Below are 17939 nucleotides of genomic sequence, written 5' to 3' on the forward strand. Positions count from 1 at the left end.
ATTTCTCCCCCTGTCCCATCTCTTTGGAGTTCACTTATCTTCTGCCCTCCCTTATCACTTACTGTGGTTGTGCATCTCTGTCTGTCTGTCTGTCTGTGTGTGTGCACCTGTGTGTGGGTGTGCAGAGGTCAGAGGTCAACAATGATCTGTCACTCCTCACCTTATTTTTTGAGACAGGATCTCTCCTGAGCTTGGAGTGCATGGATTACAGTTAGACGAGCTGTCCAGAAGCAGCCAGAGCAGCACTTGTCTCCCATGAAGCACAGAGCAGGGATTACATGGGCATACATTCACACTTGGCTTTGTATGTGGGGCTCGGGGGAGTTAAACATGGCTCCCATGCTTATACAGGAAACATACTATCATCTGAGATTTCTTCACAGTCCCCAGTTCCTCTCCTTACACCGATTTTCTGGTCTCTTTATCATTCCTTTATCAGCACATGCTTATCGTTCACACAAAAATAAAATGACCTCTGCCTGTCTTGCAAAGTAATACAATGAATGGCTGAAAGAAATAAAATATGACTATCTATGAAAATTAAGCGTAGCACATTGTCCTCAGAGAGATGGGTCCCTAAAAGATCTACATTGGACTTTCTACTTTGTCATTAAGATTTTATTTTATGGAATTGGAAAGATGTCTTGGCCATCAAGGGCAGTGACTGCTCTTGTAGAGGACCTTGATTCATTCCCAGCACCCACTAAGTTGCTTACACCTCAGGGGTCCCCATTTGTAACTCCAGTTCCCGGGAGATCCAGTGCCTTCTTCTGGCTTCAGCAGACACTGCTTATATGTGGTGGACAGATAGGGATGCAGGCAAAACATTCATACACAGAAATTGTTTGAAAAATTAAAAATATTGAATGTCTGTAAAAGGTAGATTTAAAAGACTTTATTTTATTTTTTATCTTACTCGAAAATTGCTTTGATGTCAATAGATGTTGCTTTCTTTTATAGCTGAGATTTACGGCTCCTTGGTAACCATAGAAGGAGCTCTGTCTAGGCCTTTTGAATCAGGTAGCAATGGTAATCAATTTTCTAAATGGAACTTTTCAACACCGAGAGTAGCATTGCTAGCAAGGCCTTTTCTTTCTGGCGTCTTAGGAATTGAAAGAAATAGAAAACAGGATTGGGTCCCACTTGCCTTCCCCCAGCTCCTGCCGTCCATTCAAGGAAAAGAGTCCAGACCGATGGGGAGAAGATGACTCTGTCATTCGAATTGTGGCTTTTTTAGGACCGCACCCTCTTTCCTAGAACTCACTCTTTAAATTTTATGTTCTACACGGGATGTGAGGTGATAGCAGTCCCAGGCTTGGTTTCTACGGAAATACGGTTTCTAAAGGAAATACCCAAAACCAAGTAGGTTTCCTTTAAAACAAAAGAATCACCGAGTAAGCACCAGTCTACAGAGCACACGGTTTCAGAAAGCAGGAGCCGATGTTCCCATTCTCCTGCAAGCTGGCAGGAGTGGGTGTGAAGTAATCATGAAAATTCTGAGGAGGTAATTCTTATGGAAATTTTTAAAAAATTAATCACATATGGAATTTTTACCAAACTTACTTTAGCCTATGTGTGTGCTGTATGTATATACACATGCTTCTCTCGGTGTGTTTGTGTGTGAATGGAGGGGTGCACATGTATTTGTGTGTGCATGCATTTGGAGACCAGATGTTGGCACTGGGGTGCTTTCCTCAACCTCTCTCGACCTTTTCCTTTGAGACAAAATTCTCTCACTGAAAATGGAGATCTCCAACTTGGCTAATTTGGTTGTCCAATGAGCTCCCGTCCTCAGCCGGAACTAGGATTATAGGCTCTAACTTGGCTAATTTGGCTGGCCAATGAGCTCCCGTCCTCAGCCGGAACAAGGATTACGGGCTCTATTTTATGCAGGCTCGTTCTTATTGGTTCGTCCCATCTCTCCACTGAAGGAAGGACTGTATAGCTTTCCCCCTTAAAGGTGAGGCTAGTCCGGAGCATTCACCAGGAACATCCTAGAACGGATATAGAGTTGAACACCCATCCTAACATTAACGCACAAAGGTCTGTGGTTTTGTGTATTTTACCAACAAGGAAATTGGGGCACAGCATATTTTTGAGAGCTGTCCATGCGCTGAGTTAGTTTGTGTATCATGTCTCATTTACAGCTTTGCTACAAACCCCAGTCTCCTAATCTTCCCAAGAGAACAGTGTCTAGGTATCTAGGAGAGTTGGGAGAACCGAGCAGAAACAGATAAAGCAGCAAGGATAATAGTCGGCACAAAGTGACTCCTCTCCAACTCCTGGCAAAAAGGCAGAATTAGCCAAGCATAGAGAGAAAGAAAAAAGAGCACAGAAGATAAAAAATAAAGAGGCGAAGGGAGAGAAGGGGAAGGAGGGAGCGCACAGACACAAACGACAGGCAGATACACAGAAAACGGTCTAACGCATAAACCATGGAACTAACAGACAAAGCTCAGAGATGGTGTGACGCCTCCCCATCCCCCTCAAAGAGCCAGGGCAGAGAAAAATAATTCCGCTGAATCCAAGACCAATTCGCTTCTCTGCAGAGCCTGACCCAGGCAGCAAGAGATTAACTCTGTAAATGAAACTGGTCAATGAAAATTTTCTGAATGAACAGATAATAAAAGTCCATGGGAGAAGATTTGTCTGCTCTCGGCCACGGACTTCGTTAAACCATCATGGGAAAAACATAGTATTTACGAAAACAGCAGTGCCTACCAAAGTCAAGGTGAAGGAGACCAAACATCGTTATATGACACAGAACATTGGGCACCAGGTACAAAGACATCTCTGAAGGAAATTTTAGGAAAACGGGGATCTTTGAGAGGGAGTAGCTGCATATTCAAATACATCTGAAAAGCACATCCAATTACTAGTTGTTCAATTAATGTAACAACCGACAGCGTGCTTGGCGTTCCAGTGCATTTATTTTATATTCCTCTTGCTTCTCTTAACTTCCAACACTTTGTGTTTCAGCTTCGCATCTGGAGAAGGGAGCAGCAGGAAATGCAAACACAGTCAAAAGATTATTTGACCTCTATGGGGAAGAAAAGGGTTCTCGCACTTTTGTAAACAAAGGGTTTTTCTTCACCACCACCGTCCACTCCAAAGAAAGCTTTTTAAATATTTTAAAATCTACGAAGGTAGCCAAAATATTCCATGCAGTGTCCCCATACTTGATGGTCTCAGAATTTAGTTTATACATATCTGCTAAATGAGTGCAGTGTTTAGAGGGAATTAAGAGCGCGTTAGGAACCCCACTAATGTACTCAACTATTTTTAATTCAGTTCAGTGTCTATATTAAGTGTCCTCTGTACAAATGCAAGGTATCAGAGGACATGCTGGGGTTTCAAAAGGCCTGATTCTGCCATCCAGTGGGTTAACTAACTACACAGCCATGACTCATTAAGTTGTCTTTACTACAAATGGACACCCAGGATAGGAGAAAGCAACTCAATAGCTTCTTTTCCTGTTGCTGTGGTAAAATACCCCAACAAGAGCAGAATAAGAGAGAAAAGGTTTATTTCAGGCAATAGTTTAAGGGTATAACCTACCATGGTGGGAAACACAGGCTTCAGAAGTTCAGAGTAGCTGCTCCTGTCACTTCCGCAGTCAGGAAGCAGGAAGTGATGCTGCTCAGCTCCCTGCCTCATCCGACACAGCCCAGGATCCCAACCAGGGAATGGCGCCGCCCACAGTGGGCAGGTCTTCCCACCTCAACTTCACTGATAAAATCTCCCACAGGCAGGCCTAGTGACTCATCTCCCAGGAAATTCTAGGTCCTGTCAGGTTGTCAACTAATAATAAGCATAAAAATGTGTCATAGTGAGAGCTAAGGGACAGAGTTGGAAATCAGATCTGTACAGATGGAGAAGAACTTATATTTTAGAAGAATTTCTAGGTAGTGAAAGTAGGGTTAGCGCTTCTGAGCCCTGATAGCTACAGGGACAAAGTAATGGATTGTAAGAATCTCAGCTTGAAACGTATTAGTAGTTGTTTTATCTACAGAAGGACAGGCTACACTTACATGAAGACTGTAGTGCAGTGGGTTTTGAATGAGAGCTCAGGAATACTTGGTCAACAGTGGTGGAGCTGTCTGCAGAGATTATAGATCTCCAGGAGTCAGGGTCTTGTTAGAGGAAGTACAGCACTGAGGGTAGGGCCTGAGGGGTTATAGCATCACTCCTCTTCCTGTGTTTCTCTCTCTCTTCTCCTCTCTATTCCCTTCTTTTCCCCCTTTCTCTCCTCTCCCTTTCTACTTCCATCCCCCTTTCCCTTTCTTTCTTCTCCCTTCCTCTGTCTCTGTCTGTCTCTGTCTCTGTCTGTCTCTGTCTCTTTGTCTCTGTCTGTCTCTGTCTCTCTGTCTCTGTCTGTCTCTGTCTCTGTCTGTCTCTGTCTCTCTCTGTCTCTGACTCTGTCTCTGTGTTCATCTCACTCTCTCTCTCTGTCTCTCTGTCTCTGTCTCTCTCTGTCTCTGACTCTGTCTCTGTCTCTGTCTCTGTCTCTCTGTCTCTGACTCTGTCTCTGTCTGTCTCTGTCTCTCTGTCTCTGTCTCGCTCTCTCTTTTCTCTCCCTCTCTCTCTCTCTCCCCTCCTGCTCCCCCTTTCTCTTCTTTATCCTCTCATTCTTCTATGTATGGATGAAAATGTAAACTTATGAAATCCTTCTAGAACAAGATATATCAACCGTGCCTGTGGCTCAAAGTGAAAACTAACCTTTGTTTTGCTCTCAATAGCATTTTTCTTCTCATAGCCCCATCTGGCCTAAACTCCCCATGTAGACCAGGCTGGTCTTGAACCCACAGACATCTATTTGCCTCTGCTTCCTGGGAGCTGGGATTAAAGATGTGGAACTACCAAGCTTTTCCCTGGCACCTTTTGAAAATAAGATACGTTTACTTATTTTTAATTTTTGACTATTTTATTATTTATGAATGTATATGGGTATTTTGCCTGCATGTATGCCTGTGTACCATGCACATATGGTTCCTTGAAGAGGCCAGAAGAAAATGACAGATCCCTTGGGACTGGGGTTCTGGGTGTTTGTGAGCTGCTACGTTGGTGCTGGGAATAGAACACAGGTCACAGAAGAGGAATAAGTGCTGAATCTTGCCCTCAGCCCTTCAAAGCCGTCACTTATACAGCCTGGGTATAAGGCAGTGTCTACCAATGACTGCAGGCAACAGGGCTTCTACTGCTAAACCATGCTTCAAGTTTAGAAGGCAGATTTTACTGGTAATACTTTCACAACGCTGACAGGTCAACGATGCTACGGATAGTATCGTATCCTGCCAAGAACTTTGCCAAAGCTAGACAATGTCTCTGTTGAACTTGCCAGTTCATTTGTAAACCTGGTAGTGCTGGCCTCCGAGAGAAGCATGTGGTTCCCCTAGGAGCTTGGTGATGAACTAAATGACGGATCCAGTTTTAAAGGACAGACAGCATCAAAAGTCAAGCTTCGAGCTAGAGAGATGACTCAGTGGTTAACAGAGTATTCTGCTCTTACAGAGGACCTGGTTTTGGTTCCTAGGATTCATGGCAGTTGGTCCACAATGAATTGTAACTCCAGCTCCATGGAAAATAACTCATTCTTCTGAACTCTCCAGGCATCTCCTGACACCCACAACACACATGATCAAAAACAAATCTTTCAAAAGGTCACACATCCAGCCCCTTCCACTGGCCACATGGCACTCTTACCAGTAAAGTCTTATCAATTTAAATCTCTCTTTTAAGGACTCGTCTATGAGATATCCCTAGGAAATAGGGGGAAAGCTTTTCTTTGCATCAATAACATTAAGTCTAGCAAAGATATAAAATATTCATTTTGCCATTGAAGGAAATGAATGGGCTGTCAGATGGGATCCACTACATTAATATGTCTGCACATAAAAAGATTAGATGAGGAAATTGATATTAAAGTACCTACGGTATTATCAATCCATCCATTTGAAATGGTAATTAGTTGCTATGAATGACCAGGTCAACAATTTCCTTAGAGATATTATAAACTGACTATAAAGCACGGTAACTTAAAAGGAGTTGGTGATAATGTGATTCTGAAAAAGATTCAATCTTTCCTCAAGGAAATAAGGAAATTGTGTGGACACAAACAGTCTACTGTATTAGTTACCTGCCTTGTTGCTATGACAAAATACCAGATCACAGCAGCTCTAGGAAAGGAGGGTTCCCATTGGCTCATGGTCGGCTTGCATAACAGTGGATGGCTGAAGTAGAAGCAGTGAGGTACCTGTGGCCACAGTCAGGAAGCAGGGACAGAGAGATGCTGGCCTCAGACTGCTTTCTCCTCTGGATTCAGTCTGGGCCCCAGCTAACTGGGTCATTTAGAGAGGGTCATCCCAGGTCAATTAACTTAATCCAGAAAAAATCTCTCACTAACATCCCTTAGAGCTCCGTGTCCATGGTGACTGTAATTCCATCAAGTTGACAAGATGAACCATCATGCATATCATGCTTTCCTTACACAATGTGGTTTAAATCCTTGTTGCTATGGTGTTACCTATCATTTAGTAACTAGAAAACTCTCTCTTCCTCAGTGGACTCTGCATGGGGAATTCCTTTCCATGGTGGAGCTCACCGGGAAGGTTCAGAAGTCAGAACTGACCAAATACAGTGCTATAGTCTAGTGACAGCCCAGACCTGTGTCATATCACAAAGTTAGCTTTCTGGCTCTGACATTACTCCCAGACCCAATCCCACATCTGGCAGGCACACAGGTCATTCAATATTTATGTCAATTCCCTCTCCACAAGTCCTCCACATTGTTTCTATGCCCCTTCAGGGAACACTCTCACGTTCTATCAAGCACTGTGCTATTTACTGATAAAATGGTAATGCAAATATTTTAAAAGATGCTGCAGCTTCTTCGTTTGATTAAAAATAAGACTGTTACATGCACACTTGTTTATGCAAAACAGTACAGTGACATACTGAAATTACCTTACATCCTTAATTTTTCCCCTTAAAACAGCATTCTAGAACATGGCTAGACTGTCAAAATATGATTTTGAAAAGTTAGAGGGTATCCTAAACTCAGCTTTATCCTGGCTGTCTCATAAAATGCGAAGATCTAAATTTTTATTATACCAAGCGTTATAAAGGTTGGTTGAACTTTCTCTCATTGACTTAGGACAATAACTCTTATAGAGTTATTGAATCCTCATTTACAGGCTGTATTTATATAATATTTATTGAAATTTCCCACTTACAAAATAAAACATATTTCAGATGTCTCCTTAATTTCCTTTCAAAAAGCAAAAATAGACAAGTTAGAAGTCAATAAAACACTTATTTTTTTAAAAGTTATTTCAACACCAAAATAATGTAAAGTAACCTTGTATTAAACTTTAGAAAATATCATAGCAGCTTATATCTAAAATTCTGGCATTTGGGAGGCAGAAGCAGAAGATGGCACTATAAGGCCTACCTGAGTAACAGAGCAAATGCCTTCTTTCATCAATAAAAATATCATTATCAGCAACATGTCTCTATAATTTCTGGACTAGCTGGTAGAAGGCAGTGGGGCTTCCCACACGGCTTTCTAGATTCCATCCTTCACCGTAACAGAAACTCAGTAGCCTATGGGGCAAACCACTCTCCAAGGGAGAGAACCTCAGAGACAGCAAGTGGTAATTCACTACTGTTATTGTGAAAATACTTTTGACTTCGCGGATTGCCAGAATGGATCCTGTAGAGCCTGGTGCGTCTCTGCAACAATGTTCTCTTCCAAGTTGTCAAGCCATCTATGATGGCTTCTCTTGGTTGTTAACTTGAGACACTTGGGAAGATGGAACCGCAACTAAAGAGTGGGCTCCATCAGACTGGCATGTGGGCTTGTCCACGGGGCAAGGATGGAAGCCACAGAACAACTCCACGAGCCAGTTCTCTCCCTCTACCTTCATGTGGGCTCTGATGACTAAACTCAGGTCACCAGGCTTGCTTGCCAGGCAAGAGCCTTTACCTGCTTGGCCATCCTACTACCCTAAGGACATTTGAAAAAATCACGTGAGCTTAAGAGTTCTCTTTGTTGTTGTATCATGTTTACAGTTACTGTTCCAATACTCAGGAAATCTTTAATTTGTGTCTAAAACTCAAACCTCGATAGGGAACACTACTACTTATGCTCGAGGAGATGAGCCTTTCATGGCAGAGCAAGCTCGGGTGGGCGTACCATTTGAAATCTAATATCAGTGATGATCAGTTTCATTTGAAATGTGCACCTGATCAATCTGTGATGATCAATTTCATTTTGCTTTCCCAAGCCACACTATTTTATTCTGTCTAGGGAATTACCAAAGGTGATATAAAAGTTGAACCCTAAGAGAAACCTATTGGCAATAATTGAATGGAATACTTTTCCTGACATACTCAGATAGGTTCATATGTTATTTTAGTAGGTAAAAAATAATTTGTCCTCATAGTATGAAAGAAGATGGGATGGGGAGTCAGGGGTTAAAGATTTAAGTGGGAAGAGGGATGGGAGGTCTGGTGTTGGGGTAGAACGTTTGACAATGCCCTGTATGAAGCCACTGCTCTGTTAGCCATTTTAAAATACATAATTACAAAAAAGTAATGTGTTCTGAGACTAAAATACCTCTCTGTGTGAGGGCTTTCTTTTCAGCTACATAGTCTTCCCTTAACTGACTGCAAAGGCATAAAGAAACTAAGTTAAATTAATGGATATGATTTTTCCCTGTTTAATATATAAATATGGGCTTGGTACCACATAGGAAGGCAGAAAGTAGGAAGAGTGAGTGAGCTCTTCCCCAGTTGTCAGAAAACATAACGTTACTTGGGTGAAGTTCACTTAAACCAAGTCCTAAACTGATGTGTAAGATTTCCCTTCTAAAGGAAATGTGTGTGATGTCTGTCTCTGTCTTAACACATCATCAAGAGTTTAGAGTTGTCTGTTAAAGGTCTGTGGGTAACACATAGGTCCAGTGAGCTAAGCTCAGTGAATCCAAGGTGTTGAGTTAGTTCCTAGAGGCTTGAGGGGAGATACTAATTTCTTACCATTTCAGCTTTGGATCACTGCTGGCCTTCCTCCAAAGTCAAGGCAAACAGTGGTGGCTCTATTTCTCTACCCTGCTTCTCGCTAATCTCTTGAACTTTTATGAATGCCTCTGGCCTCATTTATTTTCTATGTTGAGTCTGTTTTATCAGCAACCTTAATTCCTATTTTGTATGTTAACAACATATTTATAACTCTGGGAAGTAGGACCAGGAGTTCTTTGGGTCCTGCCCACCAGGACTGGGTAGTAACAAATTAGTTATTTATCAGTCAACAAATAATTATTGTTATTGCTGTATTCTGAGCATTGGGTTGAATGCCTGAACCGAAAAGCGGCGAAGTGTAGGACCTGTATTCCTAGGGTTTGGGGCATAACTGTTTAAAGAAAAAACGGGGAGGGAGACTGGAGAGGTGGCTCAGTGGTTGAAAACACACACCACCTTTATGGTCTTTGTGGGTGCCCACAGACAGACAGACACATGAATAAAAATAAAATAGCTCTTAAAAAAGAGGCAAAGGGGAGAGATAAATGTCAACTTTTTAAAAAAGATTTAGTTGACAGACTGTAAGATAAAAAGACATAAAGCCAGAGGATAAAACACAAATGTGCTCCTTTCCGGTTAGACATCTCTGGTTTTGAATGGGAAAAGTCTACAATAATAATAAAATAATTGATCCATCAATCATGGACTTAGAGACACGGGAAGTCAGAGGCAGTAGATAATAAGGTACCAAATGAGGACTGGTGCAGAGTCTGCCTAATGAGTGTCCCAGTCACAGTCTTCTTAAAGCATTGTCTTTGAAGACTTCATTGTTTTAAAAAAAAGGAAAGAGAGATCTTAAAGAATGAGTTGGGTATGAGGCAGGCTTCGTGACAGTTGCTGGGAGAGATCGGAATATATTTAATTCAGAATGCTAACCATTTATCCAGGAATGGGTTAGAATTGGCTTTAAATGAAATCTACCAAATGAAATAGTACATGCAGAAGTGCACCAAGCACTTAATTATTCAGTTTGCTTTCTCTGTCTTGTGCCTTAATTGATCTTAAGACACTCAACTCTCTTTGCTTGCTAATCAGCCATCCTTGGGCAGACACTAAATAACTTACTCATTAGAGGCACTGACAGGAGGCAAAACCCAACACTGTCTTAGAAACAAATTAACAATTTACTGTTGATTTGGGGAGGTTTTACTGTCAAACCTGCAATTCAGAGATGTGCACAAACATAAATGCAGTTACTGTTTTGGAAGTAAGCAATGAAGGATGGTCATGGTTTCAGAGATGAGTGTGAGACTCTCATAAGCTTCTCTGCCCCAAATTCAGGCAATAGCCAGAGTACACACATACTCTGTGTACATGTAGCCACTAGAATTTTAGCAGTATTCTAGCAACTAAAATTTATATATGACAATATTACAATTTATTGTAATAAGCAATTGTAGCATTATTCTGGTAAAGAAAAACAATGGCATTGAGCCAAGACACAAAAATATAAGCCAAGGGACTTCTGGGTATTTCTCGAGATACTCCTTTTGTTTTTTGTTTTGTTTTTGGTTTGGTTTTCTTTTTTGTTTTGTTTTTGGTTTGTTTTGTTTTTGGTTTTCTTTTCTGTTTTGTTTTGTTTTGTTTTGTTTTCTGAGCCTGGCATTATAAGCCTCAACACCCAGCCAACAGGAAGGCCTGAGACAGAGTGGAAGAAAGGTTGTCATAAGTTACGATGGTTAGTGTTGTGTGGCACAGTCTAGAATGGCCTGGGATAGGAAACCCTGAGCATGCATGTGGGGGATAAGCTGAGTATTAATGGTGGTGGGAAGACATGTCCACTATGGGCGGCACCATTCCCTGGCTGGGATCCTGGTCTGTGTAAGTGGAAAAGTGAGCTGAGAAGCAGCGTGCACCACTCTCTGCCTCCTGACTGTGAGTGTGAAGTGATCTGCTGCTTCAAGCTACCGTCATCTCGACCGACGTCCCAGTCGTGATGGACTGTGTCCTGGAACTGTCGGTTGAAATCAATCTATTGTCGTTAAGTTGCATAAATTCAGGGGCTGCCTGGGCTACAGAGTAAGTTCAAAGTTAATCTGGGCAACTTTGTGGGATGTTGTCTCAAACTGAAAAAGTAAAATACCACTGGGGATACTGCTTAATCCCACAGCCCTTTCTTGGTATGTGTGAGGTTCTTATCTATCAATCCCACCAGTGTAGGGCTATCCCAGAGGGTGACAACTCTCCAGGGTTTGTATAAGGCCTGGGTTGGTTGAGCAAATTCTGGCCAATTTTATTCTGAGGTGGGGAAGTGGAGAAACTAAGTGTGAATACATGGTGTGGTGAGATCTGTTAGAGGTACAATGGCCATTGTCATCTTTAACTAAAAGTGTTGATGACAGAAGGGGATGGGCATGAGGCACAGGATCCTGCTTCTCCTTTCCTTTGGGATCCTTTCTAGATAAATCCGTGTCTTTTTCTAGCTAATGTATTATCCAGTTTGCAATTGTATTACCCTTGTCTTTTCTTTTCTTCCTATTTTAAATCAGCTATCAATGACATGTTTACCATTGCTAAGTTTAGCACGATCCATAGAGGGCTAAGAAAGGATGGACCAAGTCAATCACCAAACAATCCATACGGAACTGAAACTGAGAATTCCTGTGAAAATGGAGTTCTTAAGTGCTTTCCAAGTGAACAAAGCCCTGGGTTCTTGTCCCAGATCTGCAGACATTTGTGATCTCAGCACTCGGAAGGAAGAACAGGCAGCATCAGGACCTCCACATCACTACTGGTTCTGTCATGAGTTCCAGACCAGCAGCCAGCCTGAGAGATGTGAGACTTCATCTCAAGAGAAAAGAATAAAAGATTTGAGGGGTGGAGAGATGGCTCAGTGGTTAAGGGTGATCCTGCAGAGGACCCAGGTTCACTCTCTATCACCCACATATCAGCCACAACCATCTCTAACTTCAATTCTAGGGGATCTCATACCCTCTTCTGACTTCCACAGTCATTGCTTGCACACGGGACACAGATACGCATGCAAATTTTAAAAAGTTAAAGAAAAATGAAACAACAACAACAACAACAACAAACTCCTCTTAAAGTATTCCTAAAATCCACTTACTATCTAAAATTAAAACTGATGCCCAATTTGAATGTTTTACAATGTCTGTTTTTCATATGGGTTTTATTTTCATTTATGAATGGACTTTGTGTGTGTGTGTGTGTGTGTGTGTGTGTGTGTGTGTGTGTGTGTGTGTAGATGATCAAATCCATGGGCTTGTCATTCAGTGCCTTTGCCCACTAAACCATCTACCAGCTCCATATTCCCTTTTAATGAAAGAAAAGCCACCTTTAGAAAATTGTGTTCCTATACATTCATAATTGACACATTGTTATTTATATTGTTACTTATTTCAAGAAAAACGAAACAATGAATTTACTATGCCAACATGTCAAGAAGTTAAAGGATAAACGAGTTTTATGTCACTGAAGACAGGATTTCTCTGGTTCTTAGCTGGTCCAAATTGCTGTTGTGGACAAAACCTGTTAAAATGGAAAGGATTCTGTAATACGGCAAGCTCTTCCAGCTCTCCTGGATCTCCCGGAGTTCAGTTGGGATTAGGAGCAATTATCTAAGAATAAGAAAATCTTAATAGCAGAAATGGATTATCCCGTCCTCTCTGGAAAGACAGCTTTGCCGACATAAATATGTGCTCACAGGCAGAAGTCTCGTCTGAGAGTAGAACATGATTTATTTTCTTCCAATGCAGCACATAGCTTGTGCTCGTCAATATGTGTCCTTACACAAGGAAGCCTTTCCACACTGTGGCTTAACACCGCTCCAGGGCCTCTGTCGAAGGGACCCTTTTGAGTTCATGTCCTACAGGACCCTGGAGTATCTGGGAACTTCGTGTTGCTTTTGCCAGCTCATTGAAAATGGAATGCTTTGGGGGCTGCCCAACATAGCTGTGTAATTCATTACAAGACAGAGACATATCTGGGGTGAGGCAGGCAAGCAACTAATGAGCATTTATTTTGCCCAGGAAACATCGAGATCGATACATGGGACATGCAACATTTATGGAACACTATGTTATCTTTGCTCTTTAGGGGAAGGAGTGTGTATTGCGGGATCTCTTTCTGCTAATAGTATTGATGTGATGCTCAAATGGCTAGCCCTGTTCAACATGGGAGGCTGACCTCACCTTGTTATGTTAGTGGTCACAATGATGTTGAATCTTTTTAGCTTCCTTGACCAGGCCTCCTAATGCTCTATCATTCGATTTTGGCATCTATCTACCCACCTACCTAGATTTATATTGATCAGCTATCTGCCTGCCTATCATCTTTCTATATATGTCTATCTATCATCTACCAAGCACCTATCTACATATCATATCATATCATATCTATCTATCTATCTATCTATCTATCTATCATCTATCTATCATTTATCTATACCTATACTTATCTATCCATACATATCTATCTTTATCTGCTTCCCCACCCCCATTCTTTCTTCCCTTTTCCCGATCCATTTGAGCCATTTGGGGATTCTCTACTAGGTGTGAATGGAACAGTGCACGATACACTCACATTAGACATTTTATTAATCAATGGGAGGCGCCTAGCTATATGGAGAAAGCTGGGATGATCAAAACTTGGCATCTACATCCTTCTCTTCAAACTCGCATTGTTGTGTGCTACAAAGAGAAACTTAACAGTGTAATTGATATTTAATGAACAAATTATTCACACAATAATCAAAGCACAAATGGTGCTGGCTACATAAATGAGACCAATGTTAGATGGTATCCTTTCAGAGGTCCTTAGCAGGGATGGTTCTGAATTTAAAATGTCTAACCATGCCAAGGCTTGGTATTCAAGTAGTTATTTTTCTTGACGCTTTCTAAAAATGGCACCACAGGGATCGTGGTTGCCTGGACACAGCAATTAGCCACCCAGATGATCCTATAAGCGTCATCATCGTTGCTGAGGGTGACAGAGTGAAAACACCATGTGTGTGTGCTCAGCTGTGTGTGTGTGCATCCCCAAATTACCCTCAGAAGAAGGGAGTGATGTGACTTGAGATGGACTGCTCTGTGCTCACACAGAATGAGACAGGATGATGGGAGATCCAGCATCTGATGGTAACCACAGTCTTAGCACACAGTGAGCTCGGGCCATAGTGAATGACCATGGCTTCCTCATACACAGATTTAAATATCACCGCAGTAGAAGCATCCCTGTGCACTTCCACAAACCTACAGACTTCTGACTCCAAAGACATTGAACTGTGCTAAAGCAGGAGAGAGGAGTCATCATTTGAACTGCACTCCTCTTATTAGTTATTTGAGAATTCTATACAATGAGTTTTGATCGCACTCACCCCTAGTTTTGTTTCAAGTAAAGCCGATCAATTAATGTTGTTTTTTAAAAATTATAAGTGTGTCCACCAGGAGGACAGGCTCTCTCAAGTGTTCTGTCGAAAAGAGTTAGAAAACTGGTTAATTAAAGGAAACAGGCTAGACAGAGGCTCAGTGATTACAAGCACTGTTCCTCTAGACGACCTAAGTTCAGACCCTCATACTCACGTTGGCTCACTGCTCCTTGTAACTCCCACACGAAGGGATCCAACAACTTCCCTTGCTTCCATGAGACATACAGACAGACAGACAGACAGACAGACAGACACACACACACACACACACACACACTTGCGTATACAGATTAGCAAACACACATACATAAATCAAAATAATAAATCTTTTGTAAAAGAAACTGAGGACACTCTTGCCTGTGCTATACGTGTTTGGATATACAATGTAAAGGTCTCTGTAAACTCAGTTTACAGAGTTCTGTAAACTGTAAATTCTGTACTGGCAGAGGGCTAAAGGTCCATCACCAGCCTCCTATTTTGTAACAATTTGTTACTTCCCTACCTTCCTAAGGCAGTCCAGGATTGTATCTGATTGGCTTTAATAAGTTCTGACAGCCAATCGCAGGACAGGAAGTGGAAGACAGAACTTCCGGGCAGAGATAGGGCCTCTGGGAGAAGATCCAAGGGTCAATGATTCAGCCAGCAGACACGAAAGTAGAAGGAGCAGAGGGGTAGACCTGGTCCTGTGGTAGGGCGTGGTGCCAGGATTAGTCGGGTTAGGGTAGCCGAGAGGTAGCTCAAGCTGAGAGGCCTTAGGTTTAAAACATTAATAAGCCTCTGTGTCGTTATTTATACCCCTGGCGGATCTGAGGTTGTCCTATGTATAATAGCTCCTAGTAACCTTGAACACTTTGGAAGGGAAGAGAAAACTTGATTAAGAGATGAGTTTCTGGGCTATCAGGCTCATGTGTAAAGAGCTTACCATGTAAGCGTGAGGACCCAAGTTCAAACCCCCAGAACGCACGTGAAGACAGAATAGAGCATGAATGTCTGAGTTCACAATTTGTCTACAACATGATGGGAGGTAGAGACAGGATACCGAGAACCTCACATACTAGCTAGTTTAGACCACACGGCCACAAACAAGAGACTGTCAAACAGGATGGAAGGCAAGGAAGGCTTAACTGCAGAGGCTGTCTGCTAAACTGGCCCCCGCTCATGTACACCACGACCTGAAGGCAATAGCACTCACTCGTCTGCACACAGGCACACTCACACGCACACAGCATTTTAAACAATGTGAGTTTCGAAAGCAGTATTTCAAATGTATCAACATAAATCTATAAGCATCAGTCCGAATAGGCACCATATGCCCAATCTGATCCTACCTGCCACATTGTATCCACATTGTATCCTATGGGGACATTTTTCTATCATGCCATCCGCCTGAAAACCCATCTCTTACAAGGTTCTCTTGTCTTTCACATCAGATCTACATATCTGAGTTTTAACATCTTCAGTTAGCATGTGAAGCTTTTATTAAACTCTATCTGACTTCCAGAATTGTGCATAAATAAAACAAATTTGTGAGCTCCCAGTGACCAGCATAGGATATTTATTTCTCTTGTACCGAGAGAAGGCCTCTGAAGCATGAAGATCCATCTCTAAGTGTTTTGTAACTGAACCAAGCTTTGGTTTTCTTGCTCCCATGAGATAACAAGGGGCCGAAAAACTCATAAGCAAATTCTTGCTATGCCGCATGCTTCCATTGGGTGTAGCTATGATATTAAAAAGGTGCTTATCCCTGCCTGTGTACACAGGGAGGATGCTGGGACATTTGGGGATATGTTGGCACTCTCTTTGTATTTGGCATTAAATTGTTTTAATTGCCTGTACATTCAGGAAAAACCAAACAAAAGATTTCCAAACCTGTCTGGTCAAGATGGATTTTAGCATGCCTTTGAATTCTCAAAGGAAGATGCCTATAGTGTTAAAATCTGTGCTCAAAATTTAATTAATGACTGTTTCTCCATTGTTTAACCTTTTAACATAGTCATGTGATTCACACCTAGTCCAACGCCTTTGGTGTACACAGACATCTGTTGGGTAAACTCGGATTAAGGTGAGGAAAAATGGAGAAACTGAAGATGGTTCAGTCCATACAGAGCTTGCCATGCAGGTACAAGGACCTCAGATCAGACACCCAGTGTGCATGTAAAAAAACACGCATGGTGGTGTCTGTCTACAATCCTAGCTCAAGAAGGGAGAGACAGGTGGATCCCTGGAGACATTACAATCTTACCAAATTGCATCAGGAGACTGTTTCAAAAAAGAACACCACACACACACACACACACACACACACACACACACACACACGTACACACTCACACACACAGGCACACAGGCCTCCTCTATTCAATGACAGTTCAGGGCAGAATGTCCTAAGATGTCTATTTATACTAAAAGGGAAGAAAAAAGCCCACAGTATTTCTCCTAAAATGCAAAGACAGCTTCCATGCCGAGAAGAAAACTGTTACTGCTTTTCTTAACAACACCATATGTCTCCAAGTGGATTGTGATGTAGTCAGTTCCCAGGGGGATGTTCTGAATGGAAGCTAACCAAGTCACGGCACAGGCTTCGCTAAATACTTACTCTGCCTGCCTGTCTGTCTGTCTGTCTGTCTGTCTGTCTGTCTCTCTCTCTCTCTCTCTCTCTCTCTCTCTCTCTCTCTCTCTCTCACACACACACACACACACACACACACACACACACACACACTGATTAACCAATGGTCTGCCTTTGCAATTTCTGCATCATCCAAGCATCCTCAGGAAGGTTCTTCCTGTTTTTCCCTCATTCTTTCCAAACAACCAAATCAGGTAAAAGTCCCATGTACTCCACCGAAATATCTCTCCGTTTGCTCGCATTTTCTCGTCTATGTAACGTCACTCTGTTTTACAGAGTTTAGAAGCCAAATCTCCAGACCCCCTGAAGGATTTCAATCACAGATTAGCTACGGTGGTAACTGTTGAGACCCAGAATAGTAATTAATATACATATGTGTGCCTGTATATGTAACATATATGTACTTATTTCCACTGAGACAGTCCAACGTCAAAGAGCAATAAAGTAACCAAGAGTCATTAGAGAGTTCCCCATACACTACAACTTTTCGTAGTGCAGCTCTTCATTCAATCCTAATTTTTTATGTATTAATATGCAATACTATTTTTGGATGAAAGTTTGCAAGTAGCCCAGGCTGTCCTTAAAGTCTCTATGTAGCTAAAGATGATCTTGAATTCCTGATGCCCCTGCCTCCACTTCCCAAGCGCTGGGATGGCACGTGTGAATCACCATGCCTAGGTCTCGTGATCACCCAACATCAAATACCTTTCCTTCTTGCACCCTACCAGATTAAGCTGAGTTAAGGTGTTCATAATTCTGATAGACACGATATATTTTATTTTTTATGTTAAATGTAACTCTTTATAACATGAAGTGGTGTCTTTTTACAATGCATATAAAAGTCTT

General features: G+C 41.9%; 1 protein-coding gene across 5 annotated transcripts in view; it reads right to left on the reverse strand.

Annotated features, from left to right (window-relative positions):
* Rbms3 (RNA binding motif single stranded interacting protein 3) overlaps nucleotides 1–17939 on the reverse strand; it is a 665104-nt gene that overhangs the window by 197770 nt on the left and 449395 nt on the right. The window lies entirely within an intron of this gene.

Source organism: Rattus rattus, chromosome 8 (assembly GCF_011064425.1).
Source record: "Rattus rattus isolate New Zealand chromosome 8, Rrattus_CSIRO_v1, whole genome shotgun sequence".
Classification (NCBI taxonomy): Eukaryota; Metazoa; Chordata; class Mammalia; order Rodentia; family Muridae; genus Rattus; species Rattus rattus.